Consider the following 12,109-nt stretch of genomic DNA (forward strand, 5'->3'; position numbering starts at 1 on the left):
GTTTTCCATTTCACTGGTGTTTTCTCCAAACAGATCCCCTTTATCAATATGTACAGCAAAGTATAGTTTCTTTTCAGTATCTAATTTGTAAACACATTGCTATTCACTGTAAAGATGACAAACTGAGCTACCGCTAGGCACAACGAAAAGACTGTTACACATTTACCTTTCAGTCAAAGCCTTCTTCAGAAAAGGAAACGCAAACATACTTTCAGTCATAGAAGAACGCACACCTCATACACACATCTGCCATCTACGTCAGATCAGACTGGAATGTAACTGTCACACTGAACAGAAGCAGCAAACTGGAGTGGATGGAGAAGGGTAAGAGATAGCAGGGTACAGGTGGGAGGAAGAGAAAAATGCTGTCTGGTGGAGTGTGCAGGGACTAGAAGCAGCCATGACAAGACTGTCAACCGGTGCAGTGTCAGGAGGCTGTGGGGAAGGGTGATGGGAATAGGGCGGGGTGAAACAGGGAGTGGGAAAGGAGAGGAGCAGGGAAGGGGAAAGATGGGTGGGTGTGTTGGCAAAGAAAAGCACACAAAGAGGGTGAGAGGATGGGTGTAGGGAGAGGTGACAGGACACAGAGGACAGAAACTGTTGGGTGGAGGGTGTGTGGATGGTAGATTACCTTACTTTGAGGCCTTTTGAGAGTGGAGAATATGTTGCAAGTGTAACTCCCATCTTTGCAGTTCAGAAAAGCTGATGGTGAAGGGGGGATTCAGATGGCCCGGGGTTGTGAAGTGGCTACTGAATTCAAGTACGTTATATTCAGCTGCATGTTGTGCCACAGGGCCACACTTCATTCTTTGGCACAGTTTGGTGGTTGCTGCTCACCCTGGTGGATAGCTAGTTGGCAGTCATACCGGTATAAAAAGCTATGCAATGATTGCAGCACACCTGGTATATGACATGGTTGCACTCAACAGTGGTTCAGCCTCTGATGGGGTAGGATAAGCCTGTGACAAGGCTGGAACAGAAAGTGTTGGGAGGGTGGACTGAGCAGGTCTTGTACCGGGGTCTTCCACAGGGATACGATCCCTGTGGCAAGAGGTTGGGATTGGAAGTGGCATAGGAATGGACTAGGATGATGTGAATATTGGGTGGGTGATGGAAGATCACTTTAGGAGGGGTAGCAAGGATCTTTGGTAGGATGTCCCTCATTTTAGGGCATGATGATAGGTAATCAAAGCCCAGACAAACAATGTGGTTCAGTTGTCCTGGTCTGAGATGATACTGCGTGACAAAGAGGGTACTCCTTTGTAGATGGTTCTTGGGGGCGGTGGGAATATTTGGGGTTGTGTGGAGAAATGGCATAGGAGATCTGTTTGTGGACTAGGCCTGGGGGATACTGCCTGTCTGTGAAGGCCAAGGTGAGACTCTCTGCACAATGGATAAGACTGTTCTTGTCACTGCAAAAGCACTGTCCCCTGGTGGCCAGGCTGTATGGGAGGGACGTTATGCTGTGGAAGGGATGACAGCCGTCGAAATGCATGTAATGTTGGTGGTTGGCGGCTTTAATGTGGACGGAGGTGTGGATGGAGCCATCAGAGGATGAGGTCAACATCCAGGAAGGTGGCATGCTGGATCAAGGAGGACCAGGTGATGCGGATGGGGAAGAAGGTGCTGAGGTTGTAAAGGAATGAGGATAGAGTGTCTGGGCCCTGAGTACAGATCATGGGTTTCCTGAGCCAGAGTAGGGGGTTTGGTGTTTTTGGAGGCTACAAAGCACTCATGTAGTAGGCCCATAAACAGTTTGGTATTGGAGGATGTCATACAGGTGCCCATGGCTGTGCCACAAATTGCTTTGTATACCTTCACTTGCAAGAAAAAGTAGTTGTGAGTTAGGATAAAGTTTGTAAGTTGTATGAGGAGTGAGGTAGTTGGTTTGAAGTCTGAGGGCTGTGGGAAAGGAAGTGTTCAATAGGAACAAGATTATGGACATGAGGGATAATGATGTATAGGAAAATGGTGTTAACAATGATGGGTAGGAGTGGTTGGTATCTAGATTATGGGCAATAAGTCGGATAGTTGGTCAATAAGGGCCTAAATTCTTTAAGTGGGGGCACAATAACCAGCTACAATGGATGAGCCCAGGACTGTTGGGTTTTATGGATTTTGAGGAGCATGTAGACAGTTGGTGTGCGGGGTGTCATTGGGCTGAGGAGGGAAATGAATTCAGGGGAGAGGTTCTGGGAAGGGCCTAAGGCTTTAAGCAGGGATTGGAGGTTATATTGCACTTATGTGATGGGATCACTCTGGCCAAGTTTATAGGTGGAGTGGTTAGATAATATGCGGGGACTTTCCACCAAGTAGTCATTGTAATTCATAACAACAGTGGTGGAACCTTTTCTGTGGGTAGGATTATTATGTTAGGATTTGTTTTGAGATTGTGTTTGGCTGTCATGTCCTCTGCTGAAAGGTTTGTGTTCTTAGGAAGCAGCCTGGGGAAGAATGGTGAGGCCAAGTTGCAGGTAATCAAGGAGTGGTTAAGTGGGAAAGGATGGGGGAGGAGACAGGTTCACAGTTGGATGGTGGTGTGAACTGGTAGAGGCAGGGGTTCAATGTTGGAATTTGTTGGCTCTGGTTGCAGGGGTTGCTGACAAAGAACTGCTTCCACTGCAGGGATCAGGAGGAGGAGAGGAGGTCTCTGACAAGTCCAATATGGTTAAATTCAGGTGTAGGGCTAACGGTGGGACCTTTGGGTAGAACTAAAACTTCTAAGAGGCTGAGAGTTTTGGTGGAAACGTTAACAACAGAGTTCTGGGAATGCTTCAGCTCTTGATTTGATGGAGTGGTGGTACACAGTTTGGGGGGGGATGTGGCAAGTTCAGAAGGTCAGCTATGCAGGGACTGGGTACTATGAGGTGCTGATGGGGAGAAAAACTGTGGGTAGGACAGGGTTGTCCCAAGGCAGCCGTAGGATGTCAGCAGGTTTGATAGCTTATGGAGGTGGTGTCTAGAATGGTTCTCCAGGTGTTGGAGATAAGGGATTCAATTTCAAAGGTTTGATGTATGTAGCAGGGATTACACATTAGCAATTTGTTGCAGAGGTAGCAGTGGTGATTCTGGGATGCCTGTGCCATGGAGATGTGTCTCTGCAGTACCAAGTTTGTGAGTGCCACTGAATGGCAGAATCTTAAGTGGTAAAGATCATGTGAAAGGAGATTTTGATCCAGAGAAAAGAATTTTTATGGTTAGGCCATTGGGGGGGGGGGGGGGGGGGGGGGAGTCCATAGTTTAAGGCAGCATTTAAGAAACAGGATGTGGGACTGTGTTTTAGCCAGGGAAAGGGATACTTTCCTGAACTGTTGCAGAAAGATGGAGCAGGGATCCACTGTGGCAGGGATGGCGTTCGGGAAATGGGAATGACATGGAAATGGGCAAATGAATGAGTCGGATGAATGTGAGAACAGCTGGGTAACAGTAAAGATGCATAAAAATATGTAAAAACATACACAAAAACATTCACACATACATAAAAGCACAAATACACAAAAATATGCAAACTATGCAAAAATGCCTGAAACTGCATAAGAGTATACACAAATATATTAAAAACATAGTTGCACTGCGATGAGTAAAGAGAGGTGGAAGGGGATTGGTTAGGTCAGGAACACAAGATTGTGTGGCACAGGTAGACGTGGAAAATAAAACAGGAAAATATACAAGGATGAGGGCAGAAATGGGATCAAGAGGTGGGAAGAATTTGGGGCAGCATCAGATGCTGCATCAACAGTCTGCATAGTATATACAAAGACAGTAACTTGTTCTCGAAAGAACAGTTACTGTTGATGACCGTGCAGCATTTCCCTGGAATAAATGATGACTAACTGAAAACCTCAGCTGCTGACAGGTGTTGTTGATATACCGCGATGTGGACAGCTGAAAATGTGTGCCCCGACCGGGACTCGAACCCGGGATCTCCTGCTTACATGGCAGACGCTCTATCCATCTGAGCCACCGAGGACGCAGATGAATAGCGTGACTGCAGGGACTTATCCCTTGCACGCTTCCCGTGAGACTCACATTCCCAACTGTCCACAATTCTACAAATGTATTGTACCTTACAGACATTTGCCCACCTACTCATTACTCGCGCACGTTTTGGCGATTCCCGTAAGAGTTTGGGCAACCTGTGTGCATTCGCACAGACGAAGGTCAATGGCTGGGTAGCCTTTAACTATATACACGAAGACAGTAACTCGTTCTTGAAAGAACAGTTACTGTTGATGACCGTGCAGCTTTTCCCTGGAATAAATGATGACTAACTGAAAACCCCAGCTGCCAACAGGTGTTGTTGATATACCTCGATGTGGACAGCTGAAAATGTGTGCCCTGACCGGGACTCGAACCCGGGATCTCCTGCTTACATGGCAGACGCTCTATCCATCTGAGCCACAGAGGACACAGCTGAATAGCGCGACTGCAGGGACTTATCCCTTGCACGCTTCCCGTGAGACTCACATTCCCAACTGTGGCTCAGATGGATAGAGCGTCTGCCGTGTACACAGGAGATCCTGGGTTCGAGTCTCGGTCGGAGCACACATTTTCAGCTGTCCACATCGAGATATATCAACACCACCTGTCGGCAGCTGAGGTTTTCAGTTGGTCATCATTTAGTCTGCATAGTCATGTAGCTGAGAGTTGTGCATGGATGAGAAGTGCTCGGAAGTCACAGCTTGTGTGGTTTGGAAGGCAATGAATAAACATAGGAGAGAAGAGAAAGAAGAGACACTTAGAAGAGTAATGTTTTAGAAAATAGTAACGAAATAAAAAATCACAGGGTGATGGATTGCAAGAAAAGCCACTAGGCAAAATCACACAATGGAAACTCCAGATAGGAATATCAACAACGTACGGAAAAAGATAGATGCTACATCTACATTTACATTCACACTCTGCAATCTATTCTACAGTGCATGGTGGAAGGTACCCTGCACTACTAGTCATTTCCTTTCCTGTTCCACTCGCAAATAGAACAAGGGAAAGACAACTGTCTGCGTACCTCCATATGAGCCCTAATTTCTCATATCTTATCTTCGTGATCCTTACATGCAATGTATGTTGGAGGCAACAGAATCATTATTCAGTCAGCTTCAAATGTTGGTTCTCTAAATTTTCTCAATAGTGTTTCTCAAACATTGCCTTTCCTAAAGGGTTTCCCATTTGAGTCCCTGAAGCAGCCCCATAACACTTGCGACCTGGTACAAATCTCTAACACTCTACCAGTTGTACAGTGGGGGCCGTTACTGAATGGATTTATTAGTTTGAAAATTTGATTTTTATTTTTCACTTCCCCTTCAGTCATGATACACGACTTCATGAGTTAGCGATTCTGGAATCCTATTATGCGCCATGTTCGTGCTCAGGACTGGTATGTTTAGAAGAGAGTGAAGCACCCGAGTTATTTAAAATACCCAACAGAGAAGAGTTGAATGCACCCCTGAAGTTGAGAAGAAGTGTGCTACCCTCTCGCTGTAGAGCGGAAATGAGATAGATTTTGTGGTAGGATAGAAGTAATTAAGTTTTACCCAAGTATAGGTAGTTAGCACCCCATGTACGTGGTGCACATTTAAGAGTTCACCCAGACGAAAACTGGTTTTGCTGTTGTTCACCCTACTTCTCACGAAGTAGGGTGTATTGAAAACTAAAGATGTTACAAGCGAGCATGAAAATCGACATTGCTACCATTTGGGTACAGTGCCCCGCCATGTGTTTAGGGAGTGAGAGACACCCGTTTGTTTATTCAAACAAATGCACCCATGATATAACATGATTGAAGCACCCGCTGAAATCAGCACTAGATTGTTGATGATTAGCACCCATGACGTGACGTCATCTCCCAAGCGCAGTAATGCTTTATCTTGTTAGAAATATAGTTACCAAGAGATTTCCACCCTAATGAAAAGAAGTTTTATGGTACAATGTTGCAGTAGTTCGTACCCCCCCTCACCCTGTTAACTTCAGGGATTTTGGGAAATTTGTAGTAGTGAACCCCCACGAGACATAATTGCCCTATGTCTTCCTCACCCACGCATTGCACTGCGTTACTACCATTGCTCTCAGTCGCTTGTCCATTCATTCAAACCTCGACCATTACTTTGTCCCTTCCTCCACCAGGGCCGTGTGTATTACACTTTGTGGTTAGCACCTGCAGAGTGCCCAACTGATCGGTTTATTCTTTCAGTTTTCGCTTTCGTAAACCGATCGCCTACCTATCTCTTTCACCTATGCGTCACTGCCTCCCCCCACAGGGAGGAGGAAGGATACCTTTTATATTCCAGTATGGCTACTACAGTCAGAAATTCTCTGTTGTTGTCACATTCAGCCTGTGGCTGGGCTCCTCCAGCAGCATTCGTACTGCACCCTGCCTGCCCTAAGGCTATCCACCCTTTCCAATCCCTTGTATGGAAACCTGGCAGTACCATCTAGTTACCGACTTGCTCAGTGATTATACAACTGTAGCAACATGGCTCCCATCCTACTTTTCCCTTGTATGAGGGTTAAGCAGAACTGCTTCCCTCTACTTTTCCCTGGCATAGGAGTTAAGCAGAGCTGTTTCTAAACCAACAACGCTAGTAACCCAGGATATTTGACATGGTCCTCCCACACTGACACTTCCTACTGTCGCGGCAACAAGATGCCCCACCTCCAAACCAGCTAGCACATGGTTTGTGACTGATTTTACTGTATGGCTCACAAGCCGCCCAAGAAGTTTTCTCGAAATTCCACCACTCATCTTTGTATGAGTAATTACCTGCACCCATGAGCAAATATGCTACACGATGGTTACGTCACAACTGACTCACACCTGTGCCCCATCTACCCTGGTATTAAGATCTCCCCCCCCCCCCCCCAAGGCGCTACATAGTCAATTCACTGCCGGTTAACTAAGACCAGAGCTGTTTTGACCCACGGTAAACTCAGTTTAGTAGCGGCCAAATTTCATTGACTCGGTTCCTTACTCTCCTGTTAGGCTAGCAGTAGGTGACCGATTCTGCTGTGGAAGTCCCTGTGGACAGTACGCCCTACTGCCATATCAGTTGCTGCAGTTTTTTTTTTTTTTTTTTTGCCCTCCCCTTTTTCTCTTACCCTCCTGCCGGGTCTGAGTCTCTATTCTGTGTTTCTTCTTTTCTTCTGTCAGGGAAGGGTAGCTTAGCTATGCCTTCCGGCAGGACCACAAGAGCTAATCTAACACTGTATATTAGACATGCTTTTCCAGCCATTTTATACAGGTATCACTCCTCCCTTGATTTCAGTGGCCCATTAGCTACTTTCTGAGGCATTACCACTGGGGAAAACCTGTGTCTTGGCTAGTCACTCGAGCAAGTGTCCTATCACCCAGTAGACATGTGTGTCTACCCTCATATCTCTGTACCCTGTGGCTAGTGGATTTATCACCGCTGAATCATTCTTATTCTGAAACCCGTTACCTGAACTTGTTCCTGATTATACCCAATTCTTTATTCTTCAACGTGAACACCCTTCCGATTCGCAGCAGATGGGTCGCTCGGCATGATTGGCCAATATGTCTGGCTAGCCCGGCATTGTGCATCACGGATGGCTGTCCATGAATATACTCGGGAAAAACCCTGCATTAAGCGCAACATGATTTTTCCCATTAGTCAAATTCCTTTTCTTCCTAAGCTCCAACATCCATTACTAAAGCTTCCGATTCAGCAAATCACTTATGAAACCACTACATACCCGAATTCCACCTATGTATCGACTGCAAGCATTGATTAATGCAACCCCTCATTTTTGCACTCATGCTGATCAGGATGACGAGTAAGCCTCTTTTCAGCACGACCATAGCTGCCTCATTCCCTCACTGCCCTGTTGCTACTAACTGATACCCCTGCAGTTCTCTGGAATCTTTCCCGACAATTTATTCTTTTCCTGTCCATGCCTTCTGTTTTTCATAAGTGGTAGTTCCTTGATTGGTTAACTCAATGCACGAAGCTATGAAAGAGAATTGATCTGTTCTACCCCTGTTAGTTGATAAGAGAGGATAGGTGACTTCCGGCAGTTATCCCCCAGAGGGGAGCGAAATTTTGTTGATATCAGGATATGTAATACATAGTTTTATTGAGGTTATTTCTGAACAGGCAAGAGTTTCTGTGTGTGTTGTGCTAAGTGATGATAAACAGCCTGTTTTATGCTGCCACCCCAGAGGTCAGAGCAGAACCGTTAGCCATGATTCATTTTACCATGCAGCGAGTTTCCAGTTGATACAAAGTTTTGGAGTCGTTTAAATTGCATGTTATGTTACCAGTGAACACTTACTATAAGCAGAGCATGTTGCAAACACGTGGACTGGCACAGCTGTCGCCTTGTGATAAGCCAGTCACGTCCCCGAATGCTATCACTTCTCTCCCTATTCTACGTCTTGTCTGCCGTAATTAATTCTAATTTTCATAAGATTTATAAATCATTTATTGTATAAGGTTTGAGTGACATAGTGCACACGAGTCTGTTAACCACTGACTTTTCACCTGCCACTACAACCTCAGGTAATTACTTACTACTTTTTCATCCACTGCAATACTTCCCTTTCGTAACATAACTCCCAGCTGGAGCTAACAATATTAGTCTGTTGCTATAGGCAACAGTATTTTATACACCGTACCCCACCCAGTAACAGCCACTGTCGTACACTTTCGAGCGACCTAGCCCTACCATGTGCTACTCAATTGTAGCGGTTTACTATTTAACACCTCTCACTGCAATATCATTACCCCACCGAGGAAGTGTTTGCACATTTATCTTAAGCCCATAATGTGCGACTTCCACCTCTCCTGTCATATTTTCCAGAGCAACAGATGGTACTACCGTCACCTGACAATTGGTCATCTCTCTCCAATCACTCACATTCCCAGCTGGTCCAGTTTTTAACTGACCTGGGAAACAAAGAGTTAGGGCAGATTATGCTAGATCGTGCCACAGCGCGTATCACAGATTGGCACCACCACCGGTATCTCAGTCGTATAGTTATTTCTAGTTCTGTGTGTACCCCTTTACTAATTATCTTTATTGGTTTATTGCTATGGGTAGCATTTAGAAAAGGACTTCTTGCATGACTTCGGTCACCCCCTCCTGCTATCCCTGAACAGCAACCTCCTGCGGAATACCATGCTTAAGTTGTGAAATGGCAGCAAGTGTGTTCCTTGCTGCCCCCATATTCTAGTAGTCCGGTAGGACATTGTAGTGAGTAGAAAGGAATAGCAAATAAGTAAAATACACCCAAAAGAAAAGGCATGGCCCTCCTTTAGGTGTAAGCAACAAATGATGCGTGTGAAGTGATTCACAACTGTCAGCCCTCTGCCCCCCCTTGTGATCTGTGCATCAGGTGTTCCGGAACTTCCCGCTTATATGCTCCAGTGGAAGTTGCAGTGTGTGACAATGCGCCACTGCCTGCCACAGCCAGCGACCTCCACTGCTGCCAGCACCAACAGCTGATCGTTGCTCCTTGCACCGCCACTCGTCGCATCTCACACCACCGCCACACCATCTGCCGTCGATCAAATTCTGTCACGCAAGTCTTCATCACCCAATGCAAACATTGTCACACTTTCTTAAACCAATGCATTAAAAAAAAAGGTGTATTGTCAAAATTATGTAAGGCTATCCTTAGCAGGAGCCCCATAGTAACTGTATTTCCCGCCCCCCCACCCCCCCCGGCGCTTCACTCCTGCAAAGGGGAGAAGCGTGTACAGTGGGGGCCGTAAATGAATGGATTTATTATTATAAAAATTTGATTTTTATTTTTCACTTGATGTTTGTCAGTGCCTTCTGCCTGGCAGATAGTTGTAGTAGGTCAGTCACGTTGCAAGAAACTGGACAGAACCACTTTTAAACTCATGTGTTGAGCCATCAGCAGTTACACTCACATGTTGCTGATGAGATAACGCTATTGAACTGTGCGTCTATGATTTGGCCGACCAATAGGAAGGCTTGGAGGCATTCAGGTGGGGGGGGAACCGCTGCCAGCCACTGGAAACTGACACGCCGTCTGGTCTCTTCTGCTGGCAGCTTCCAACCTGACCAGACACTTTCCTCTCCTGCTCTCTTGGGCAGCAGCCCATTCAGTTTTGACGGCTTCTCTAGGCCTGCCTTTCCTTTTTACGGCATTAAACATTCATGCAGTTAAAATATATTTGATTTTTCACCTCAACAGGTGCCTACTGGTTTCCCCTGCTGGCCAATCCTGACACGTTAACAAAGTACTTGAACAGGTCCTATATGCAGTCTCCTTTAGGTCCCTACACTCTATAGAGATGACACATTTAGTAGCACAGGCACAATGAAATGACTGTTACACAATTAGTTTTTGGTCAAAGTCTTCTTCATGAAAGGAAACGCACACACATTCATTAACGCAAGCAAGCACATCTCATGCACACATGACTGCCAGGTCCAGCAGCTCGGACCAAAATGCAACTGTCACATTAAACTGAGGGAGTGGGAAAAGGGATGGTAGGGCATGGGTGGGGAAAGAGAAGAAAGGTGTCTAGCAGAATCTGCAAGGACCAGAAGGAGGCACGATAAGACTGCCACTAGTAGTTGCAGCATTGGGAGGCTGTGGTGCAGGGAGGTGGGGAGGGGAGGGGAGCAGAAAAGAAGAGGAGCAGGGGAGGTGTAGTAACACTGTTCACGTTTACATCGCACCGCACTTAGCGTAGACCGGGACTGTGTCCTAGGCATGCCCGATCTTGACTGACTGGGCACAGCCCGTGCTGCCAGAGTTGTTGTTGTTGTTGTTGTTGTTGTTGTTGTCATGCCGGCAGAGGTCGCGTCCGAATTCTCGCGTGCCCTCTGGTGGATGGGACTCTACTTGCGGCAACTACCGTCCGTGACGCGCCGTGCCAATGTGCGCCTCCCGCGATCTTTCTGGTGGCTAATACACTCCTCCTCCTTCAGGGGGTGAAGCCACTGTGATCCACTGCATCGGAAGGTGGAGCGACAGGCAGGAGCGATGACCTCCAAATCCATTGGATGGCCGGAGTCGAGGGGATCTGCCAACCCTCGAGCTGGAACCTTCGAATACGGCTGGAAGTGACCCACACGGCGAGGCCCCCGTCGTCCCACAACCGGAGCCCGGGACAGAACGGGCAACAAGCTGTTGAACTCCGGTTCCTGTTCCACCCCGGGAGGGGGAAGACCCAGTGGCGGGGACGAAGGGGAAGGGACGACCACAGGTGAACCAACCTCCTGAGAAACCGGGCCCGCTAGGGGGGCCGGCTCTCGCTGGGGCATCTCGAACGATGGCGATGCCGGTGCTGGAGCTACTGGAGGCTGCCAAGGCTGAGAACCATCGCTGTGTGGCAGAGGCACAGCGGGGAGAGGAGGCAACGTCCCCTGCAAAACCAACACAGGTGCCGGCAATGGGGAAGACACCCCGGCAATGGGGAAGCCGGTGTCCAAGAGGGCGGAGGGTGGGTGCCCGAACGTGGACGTAGCTGATTTTGGTGACGACATACCACCCGGTCCCCCGCCTGCAAGGTATAGAGCCGGCGGCCATTTCAGCACAGGACCACCGCTGGTAGCCAACGTGGATTGCGACCAAACCCATGGGCCCAGACCGACATACCCAGTGGAAAACCAGGTACTCCGTTTTGTGAAGACTGGCGAGGACCAGGCCGGAGGAGGTGCAGCAGAGTCCTAGGTTGACGCCCATGGAGGAGCTCTGCGGGGCTGCGGTCTCCCATTGGTGTGGTCCGATATGCCGTCAAGAAAAACGTCAATGCTTCCTCCGCAGGAAATTCGTGCACATACTTTTTCATCTGCGTCTTAAATGTGCGCACCATGCGCTCGGCTTCCCCATTCGATTGTGGATGGAAGGGGGGAGAGCAAACGTGCCGAATACCGAAGCGCCTACAAAAATCCTGGAAGGTCTACGAAATAAACTGCGGTCCATTGTCCGAGACCAGGGTGATTGGCAGACCTTCCACAGAAAAGATTTTTGCTAGTGCCTGGATTGCAACTTCGGAAGTGGTTGAGGAGCAGCGAACCACATATGGGAATCGGGAATAAGCATAAATGACAATGAGACAAAAACCGTTGAGAAACGGGCCCGCAAAATCGATGTGAACACGATCCCATGCTT

The 12,109-nt window shown here is 47.5% G+C and overlaps 1 protein-coding gene and 1 non-coding gene across 3 annotated transcripts in view; both read right to left on the reverse strand.

The window, feature by feature from the left end:
- LOC124619869 (thiosulfate:glutathione sulfurtransferase-like) overlaps positions 1-12,109 on the reverse strand; it is a 278,370-nt gene that overhangs the window by 229,583 nt on the left and 36,678 nt on the right. The window lies entirely within an intron of this gene.
- On the reverse strand, positions 3,897-3,970 carry Trnat-ugu. The gene has a single exon. It is a non-coding gene; the product is annotated as a tRNA-Thr (tRNA).

The sequence above is a fragment of the Schistocerca americana genome, chromosome 1 (assembly GCF_021461395.2).
Source record: "Schistocerca americana isolate TAMUIC-IGC-003095 chromosome 1, iqSchAmer2.1, whole genome shotgun sequence".
Taxonomy (NCBI): Eukaryota; Metazoa; Arthropoda; class Insecta; order Orthoptera; family Acrididae; genus Schistocerca; species Schistocerca americana.